Below are 9,405 nucleotides of genomic sequence, written 5' to 3'. Positions count from 1 at the left end.
GTATAGATAACATTATAACATTCCTTATATAATAAAACCATGCAGAAAATGCCTAGTGAGGGTACAGAGCAGTCCAGAGCTAACTGTGCAAACTTTATGAATAAAGAAGTAGCTAAGCATCATTTTCATCTGTATTTTCTTCCCCTTCCTCTGCTTTCACTGCCTGTAATTTTATGACAGATGTTTCACAAAGAAGATGAACAGCTGGATGCTGTGAGGCTGTTTATTCAGCCTTTTATTTTTCTCTCTTCTGTCTCTCCTTCTCTCTCCTTCTCTCCTCCCCTTTTTCTTCCATCCATGTTTTTCTCTTAAATAAGTACCATATGGACCAAAGATCCCAGTCATGGCAATATCTAACCTGTCAAAGGTGAAATGAAAACATAATCTTCCCAGTCTTTAAAGATATTGCATATAAAGCTGAAACACACTTTAAATATAAAGATACACTACGTCTCTGAAGACGAATATCTAATAAAACATCTGTGAGTATGGACCTCTTTATTCTCTCCATCTTTTTTCTCTTCACTTCAATCCCTTCTAATTTTAGATAACTGTGCGCTTTCAGTGATTGATGAATGCGTGTTTCTGCAGCATATGTGTGTGCATTCATTTGTGTCTTGTTTGTACATGAGTGTGGGATTACAAAACGCGCTTTCTCTATCTGCCCTCAGTGTAGAAGCACATTACATAACTTTATAAACCATGCCTGTCCTGGACACATATACATTTACACGTGTATGCAACCACACAGTCACACAGAATAAAGCTTTATATCTACATAGGCATGCATTTCCTGCACCTGTTCATTTAGAACAAAGACAAGCAAATGAATGCCAACACATATGCTCATGCAGAAACATAAAGGCTACACATGTGCTTCCTCACTCTAAGCAACAACAGGATGCACATGCAGATGGGCACAGAGAATAGACTCAAATGCCAACTTATTCTAAACAGATGAACAGAAGAAATCTCTAATTCTAAAATATATATATATATCTCGGCAGTACTACAAGTCCTGCAGCACTATACGCTACATCATCTAGGGAGGGATGATACTATCACGCTTTGAATCAAGAGAGTAAAGTGATGCACAGGGAAACAGGGAGAGATGAGAAAATTCATGAAAGGATAGTGGAGGAAAAAATAGCAGGTTAGATGATGTGAGAAGGAAAACAAAACAGCAATGTGTTAATTTTATGGGTGATATCACTACATTTGAAGAGCGAGAAAGATGTAGAGGAGGTCAAAAGCAGGGCATAAAGATTTGTAGAAGCAGAGGCAGAAGTCTCAGGCAAACATCAGGATAGAGTTAGGAGGATAAAAGTTTACATATTACGGCGTGACGGGTGGGAAGTGAAAAGTTAAGAGGCAGAAGACCTGCTCTGATACTTGTTTCTTTATTTCTCTGCAAACATCTTCTCTTTCCATTCCTTTACTTGTATGTTTCTGTTTTGGGGCTTGTAACTAATAATATAGTAGTTATTTGTGAATTACTAATTAAGCATTAGTATTAGGGGTGCAGCGGTTAGCAGTTTTGCCTCACAGCAGAAGGTCTTGGGTTCAAATCCACTGACCTTTCTGTGTGGAGTGTGCATGTCCTGTCTGTGCCTGCATGCCTTCTCTGTGGTTACTCTGGTTTCCTCCCACAGTCCAAAGACATGCATGTTAAGTTAACTGGTGAATCTAAAGTGTAAATCGTTGTCTGTCTCTCTGTGTTGGCCCTGCGACAGACTGGTGACCTGACAGCTGTGACATGCTCCAGACCCATCTTAACCCTGAACTGGATGAGCAGGAGGCACTGTTGTTGTGTATGAATGCAAATACTTGACCAATCCTTTGTTCATGTTTTAACAAAAAGTACGGCGGGCTTAAACAATGACTGAGACAACTTACATGTTGAGACAGTTGTCTTCTGCATGGATTCACAGAGCATGACGCACACAAGCTGCGAGACATGCTATCTTACACACATTCTCTAATTTGTGCATATGGCTTCACTCGTACATGCAGATGAATGCTGTTAATATTTGTACACGAGCTCCCGAAATACCAACATGCATTTGATTAAGCAAGCTGAATCGAGTGCCGAGTGCTCACAGTGCCGCTGGTTCAAATCTGTTAGTGGATGCATCTCAAACCTCCGCCCTATTGCTCTTCTCATTTGCGGCTGAACAACATCATTTTTCACTTTTCTCGCCGTCCGTCAGGGCTCTCCTTCACTGATACATAAATAGTCTGTCAGAGTGAGGTTAGAAACCTCCAGCTCAGCTGTTTCGGAGATGAAACCACTCCCACCCTTACCCACGCACATTTTTACATCCATACTCTCACAGTGGGATCTCTATAGCTGTCACACACACACATGCTCTCACAGTGTACACTCATCTCTCACTTTCACTGGAAAGGATACCTCTCTCTCTCTCTCTCTGTCTCTCTCTCTCAGTGTATACTGTGTCTCTCTCAGATGCAGTTAGGTCTCTCATTCTCATGAAGCGCAGCTCCTCTCTGTTTCTGGATGCACTCTAAGTCAGAGCGTAGGACGAGACAGACCGCATCCTAAGAACTGGTTTCTTTCTTCGCATACAGCCGGCAGTAGGTACAACTCTCTGTTTTCATACTTTCTTTCTAGCTTGTTTGTCATTATATGGTGTGTTTTAGATACATAGATTTTTGTATAAGGATTCCTGGAATCACTTGGAAACTTTTAATCACTCGTATGATCTTAATGGAGATTGCTCTTGGTATCAAAAGCATGACAAAATGTCCCGTGCATCAGATGCAAGGCATGTTAAACTTTTAAATTAAACGAATTTACAGACACTTACAGAGGATCAAGCATGTGTAAGGTGCAGTCTCAAATTCAGTATCCCAGCAGCTTTGCACTTGACTTGTTTTGTTACTTTAGAGCATTTGAGAGTGAACAAGAAGGTGATCTGTATTTTCAGGACCAGCAACAGGCTGAATATGATTGTCTATTTCTTGAGAGTTAGATATGCATTAAGATTATGTTTATTTATGTGCATTTTAATTTAGGGTTCTATTTAGCTTTTTTCTTGACTGAAGGTGTGTTTCTATCACTGCTAAATCACTTTTTCACTCTGAGTGTGATTGGTGATTGGTATTTCTTCTAAATGTGTGTGGTCTGTAATTAAATCTCAGTTATCTAGTACTCAGTCCGTGCGGTATCCAGTTAGAAGAGGATTAACCTCACTTATTATATGACTTAATTTGCCACTATTCTATTCTATTGCAGTTATATCATACTGATCAAGATACGGTTATATATCAGCGTATTTGTGGAGATGAATTCTGCAGATGAATTTAAAGCTGTTTTTTATACCACGCCTACTATAGTATAGTGGCTAAAAAATGAAAGCAAAACAATGAGTTAGATAAATCCAATATTTAACAGAAAATTAACTGAAACAATTCTGATATGGTTCACGATATACACTCAATGTCTTTCTTTAGATTTCTTTATTTACAGTTTGCAGTACAAGCTTACATTTTTCTAGATCTTATAATGCACAATCCAGAAATAAACACAGTCGTTTTTAGCTGGAGACACATACAATTCTGAGATTGGGACACAGTGAAAATGTTGAGCTAAAGTGTGAAAAAACAGCACTTAAAGTAAAACTATGAAGATGCTGTAGCACTGAAAGAGGTCACTTCCTTATATAACTTTAATGTGACTGAACAGATTGCTGCCTTTTCACACTGCTCAGTGCAGTGACTGTAAGCTTGTGTGTGAGAGTAGATGTGTGGTTAAGTGTGTGTGGCTGGTTGTATGTAAAAACACTGCTGAAAAGTATTGTATTTGTAGTACAATACTGCAGTGGATGTCTTTGGTTCACATCTAAGAGCACAGCATTTGCATTTGACGCGGTTCATTAATTCATTAATTTGTAACTCATTTGCCGAATCCTTTCTCATGTCGCCACAGGCTTTTAATATCAGATTTTCCATCCAAAGACTGAGCTTTTTTTCTCAAATAAACAAATAAAAGTAAAATGAACAAAAAAAAAGAAAAAAAAAGAACTAAAATCAGAAATTAGATCTTAATGTTTTAGCACCCATACAGTACGACCCGACTTCCACTTTCAGTTGACCACGCGGAGTCATAGCGTACAGTATATATGAAACTATTTGAATTCAGGCTGTGTCATCCTAAAAACAAACTCATTATATCTTTGGATAATTTGTCCTCCAACCATGTGGTGTAATAACACTTGCTCATGCTCATGCTGCTTTTCTTGATGACCTTTTCCTTTTACTCGCAGAATGAGACACTGCCTCTGGGCACAGACTTTCTAATGAAAAAGTGAGCGATTTCACAACTCCCACTGTTACAGTATGCTTTGCCTTCATTTTATATATATATATATATATATATATATATATATATATATTAGGGGTGCAACGATACACAAAATTCACGGTTCGGTTCGGTTTGATACTTTAGTGACATGGTTCGATATTTTTTCGATACAAAAAAAATTTTCATGCCTTTTTAAGTTGTCATTTATTAAAATTATAAATATATATTTTAACTCAAAAGCACAGTTTTTAAATTTAATGTTGCTGAAACAACAAAAAAAACCACAACAAATCTATCTAATCGAGAAATCACTCATCTTTGGAAAAGAGAGTTTATTACAGAGAAATGGCTCTTTCCAAAATAAAAGCTATACTATACGCTTCTTCTGGGCTATACTCTCAGCGCTAGTGCTGTCAGCGTTAATCTCGTTAAAATGACATTAACGCCATAACGCGGCAAATCTCCGTTAACAAGTTACCACGGATCGCCCCGTGCTTGGGGCTGGACGGCGTCAACACGTTAACAAGCTAACAGCGCTACGGCACTAGTTCCCACAAATTGAGCATTGCGTGGCACATCCGACATACTGTTTTACTTTTGTCCATGACGCACTTACCATCAGGGTCATGCTTCACATGAAAACCAAGATAGTTCCAAACGCCAGATATGAATGAGGGTGGGGGAGGTTCAATTTCAGGTAGCGTTGAGGTAGTTGCCATGTTGCAACGAGCTTAGCTCCTGTCTTGCTAGCTTGCGCTGCGCTTAGTGGATCTGCACTCGACAGTGCAGCCTAGGCGGAGTAGTCGAGCGCAGATCCACTGAGCTCTCAACACAGACAGCATCGTCAGAAGAAAAGTTGATAAAATAAATAAAAAAATTTGTATTGTTCGATACATATGCTTACTGAACCGAAAGCACTGTATCGAACGGTTCAATATCGATACGAGTATCGTTGCACCCCTAATATATATATGTATATGGTTAGATTTTCTGTATGATTAGATTGCATGTTGCTTGCTTTATGATAAATTTCTCCAAACCTGCATTCACTTGTGAAAAATCCCAGGAGGCAGTTTTAATTAAATATAGATATTAGATGGCGTCTGTGGGCACTCACAAAGTTTTCTCATGAATTATGCTGCCACATCTTAATGGTTGCAATGTTTTAAATTCTTCCTTTTTTTCAAGGACGGTATGAAAACATGCAGCTGCTTTTGGATAAGATGAGACAGCTGGGAATGAATGATTGTGTATATTGGAAAACATCATCATACTGTACATACGCTGGATTTAATATGTACACTACAAGCTCTGCGATCTGCTTGGCTGGGATATGTAGCCTAAGCTCTGCTTGATCCGCGTGTGATCAGTGGATTTTTATGCATTGAAATCAAGGATTAGCTGTTTTATACATCATTATGTTCAATATTTGTGCCTGAATCTGGATTTGTTTGGCAGTTTTTTGTCTTTGTGCCCAATAGCTGGTCAAAGAGTGATGAGATACAAAGATAGTTCATGCCAAAAACTAAAATAAAACCAAACAAACATTAAATCTTGTGTACTTTATCTGGTGTGAAGACAGAAGAAGTCTTACTAGTTAAAACTAGCAGGCATTTGAACCATGTTCTCATGTCATGCTTCAAATGACTCTTTGCTCATTCCTCAAAATTAGCGTTTAAACGTCACAAAGGTAAAAATATCCGCTCCCTTGTACAGAAAGCATATTCACTAAACTCAGCTAGAGTTCTCTTGTAAATATTCAGTGATAACGAAGTGAGTTCTTAAAAACAAAAAAAACAAAAACGTCTGTATGAGTGAAATTTGCCCTGAAGTCACATCTGGAGTTAGGTCATAGAGAGGGTAGATGGGGACATAAACGCTGCCTGAGAAGCTCTTGGGGTCAAACTGAACCTGATGTTTGAAACATCCCAGAGCCATAGCTGTGTTCACAGTCACAAAGGTCTGACCTCAGCTGCAGTCACAATGACGCAGCGTCAGAAACATTTGTTCATCGGATGAACGTGACATTTGAAGAGCTACATTCAAATCATCCGTCCCCTATTCCAGTGGGGGTGATCGCAGTGATCAGAAATAAATAACAAACTAATGAGTATAGATAAGAAGTAATGTTTAGTTCTTAAAAATATACTATTGATCAAATAAATGAACATTTCCAGACACAGTCAGATCCGACTCACCTTTTTTGGACAGTCAAGTTTGAACATTATGTTGCTCAGCGATCACAGAACGGCTCCTTAACATGCCTAAATACCTACAAGTCCAAGGGTCAAACTCAGCAGAACTTTTCATCTGTCAGGGTGGAAAACTAGAATTATTAATGGTCACTGGGCTGTCTGTTTGTATCGCAGACTGTGCAGTCTCTGCTTTAAGAGTATAAGACACCCTGTGTAGTTGTGTTTGGGTGTTCTGGTGAGTTTGTGAGAAACGTTACAGCGGATTACGCCGACGCATCCTGAGTTTCAACCTCGTGTGCGTGTGTGTCACACCTCCGGGATGAATAGTGACAGCAAGTGGCTAAAACTTGAGGTGGCTTGGACCTCATGTGTGTAAATGTGTGCGTAGGGCTGGAAGAAGAGCGTAAACATACATGAGCGTGTGCTCATATTTCTACGAATACTGGCTGCATCTCTTTCCTGTCTGATGGGATAATATGAAAGCCCACAGAGGACAAACACCTCCACCTGAGACTAAAAATGGGATTCATTTTGTGCCTTGTTTGCTTTCTGATTTTCTCTTTCATCCTCTTTGTGTTTGCCTCTGCAGCTTTTAGTAACGTGAAGCATGTGACGGACTGTTAATCCGTCTGAGAATTAATCCCTTTGAGATGCTGCGTTCTCGTCACTGTACGCTACAGCTCTCCTGAGACCAGGAGCAGCTGTTTGTTTAACCTGAACAGAAAATATCATTTTCCAGTTGTGCCTTTCATCACTCTATTATTTATGTTGTACTGAAAACGGTGCTGACTTGCAATATTTTTCATTTTTATAGCACCAATTCGTCACTACATTGTAGGTTAAAGACCTTAAAATATTACGTACCAGATTAAAACCCTATTTAATCGCATATTTCAGCTTGTCATTCGTTTTGTTGCACTTGACTTTATTAATCACCCAGTTTTGTTTTTCTTTCTCTACTTGCCTGGCAGCAATTCCCGGCTGTGAGCGGGGCCTTCATGGATTCTCCGTACAACGGCAACACGTCCTTGCAGACGTCCACGTCCAACCTCAACGCCGGCTATTCGCGGCCCTCGGAAGCCGAGGATGACGGCAAAGTGTCCAGTGACACCATTTGGCTGTGGATTGCTGTCCTGGCAACAATTGGCAACATAGTGGTGGTGGCTGTGGTTTGTGCCTGTGCCTTCTGACAAAGTAGAAGAGTGGAACAAAAAAAATTCTGCTGCTGTCGGACATGGCAACTCTTGTATATTTTTAAAATATATTTTCTCTATAAATGTTGTAAAATAGCCTTACTTTAAGACGGATCCCATGGATTATTTTTCTTTTAAATGTAAGCATCAGTTTGAATTTTGCAGGGGAATTTGCATGGGAGTCTTTATTCCCACAGCCCCGTCACCCCACTCCTTTTTCAAAACGTAAAATCAGCGATCATATTGAAATAATTAGCTGACAGAATCTTTCTGTTCATTTGTACAGTTCAACAACCACAAAAGGAAAGCAACAATTAAGGTTGTGATATATGTTGGTACAGAAGTTCACTTTAACGTAAAATGTGACAAAATGGCTCATTGGCCAAACTCAGATGACGTGCATGTACATCATGTAGTTTGTTTCACATTTCATCTGACTGAAGACCCAGAAAGTTACACGATGCAGGAATTTTTCCCTTTTTTAAAATTTCCAAAGTGAAAACTACATATTACAGTTAAAAACAGACCTTTGTTCCCTTATGCAATGCACAGATTTAAAGACATTTCTGCTGTTACCCTTGTACTGCCTGTTTCTAGAATGCTTTATTTGAGAGCACTATCATAATTCATTGGTTTCCTTTGTGTGTAACCTGTTTAATATGCATTAAAACCATGGCTATGACTCAGTTTTAATCCTGTGCACTTCTTTGTAAACAATTCTGATTGTTAAAGGCCACAGAAACTTGTCCTCGGGCTCGCCCTTTAAAGCTGAAGGACTAAAAGTGTCACAGCGATGTTTATTTTAGCCTCCGTGCAAACAGTGTATTAGCATTTTCTACTAGGCACTGCTACCTGAGCAAAATAGGAAATTTATTATTTATGAGTTATTTATTTTGGACTCTGGACAGAATAAAAGCTATGGTCCTAAAATTGTAGTAATATGCTTGCACGGGTCAGTTATTACGTAAACTGATTTTGAGCTGGTTACTCTGCAGGCTCAGCAGAGGTCAGCGTCACAACCACAAAGGATTAGATAAGATCAAGAGCCTGATCTCTTACGGGGACCAGAAGCCAGAAGGAGGTCAACTGTTTGAAGCTTCACACTGATGAGTTAATGGTCAGAGGTTTGAGCAACCAGTGCACCGATGAGTTTTTATTTTTATTATCAGCAAACATACTGCTGGAAACCTGCACAGTAATATGGTTACTGTGATATGACCCACTCCTCCTACTGAATCATATTTAGGGACATTTTAGAACTTAAAGAGATCAGTTAATAAAAACAAAATTCTTCACTCTACTTCTTGGAAATTAGATGATATATTGTGCATATTAACATTATGTGTTTACAGTGTATAAACATTTGTTTTAGGGTCGGAATATTAACATGTTCAAAATAAGTCTGGGACAACTGGCGTGCCAACTTTATGAGCTACTAATGTGTATATTTTTAGCTTTATAAATATATCTTTCAATCTCTCTCACTACAGCGCCGTGTTTACTGTTTGTCCACACTGAGAAATCCAAAGCATGCTTATACTTACAGCAGAGCTGTAATGAACAATCAATTATGTCAGTTTTGAGCTGCAAGAACAACTATGCCATGACTAAAGTGCTTTTTACATTAGTCAGTGCTTCAGCAAAATCTAGTTGTCCCAGTGTGTTTTCTTTCAAGAAGCTGTGGCACCCTTTA

General features: G+C 39.0%; 1 long non-coding RNA gene across 1 annotated transcript; it reads left to right on the top strand.

The window, feature by feature from the left end:
- The first annotated feature begins 2,049 nt into the window (after positions 1 to 2,049).
- LOC120719403 lies at positions 2,050 to 8,398 on the top strand. The gene is made up of 2 exons (XR_005692681.1): positions 2,050 to 2,599; positions 7,491 to 8,398. It is a non-coding gene; the product is annotated as an uncharacterized LOC120719403 (long non-coding RNA).
- The last annotated feature ends 1,007 nt before the right edge of the window (positions 8,399 to 9,405 follow it).

The sequence above is a fragment of the Simochromis diagramma genome, unplaced genomic scaffold (assembly GCF_900408965.1).
Source record: "Simochromis diagramma unplaced genomic scaffold, fSimDia1.1 OVJJ01000344.1, whole genome shotgun sequence".
NCBI classification, from domain to species: domain Eukaryota; kingdom Metazoa; phylum Chordata; class Actinopteri; order Cichliformes; family Cichlidae; genus Simochromis; species Simochromis diagramma.
This window is presented reverse-complemented; position numbering and strand designations above follow the sequence as displayed.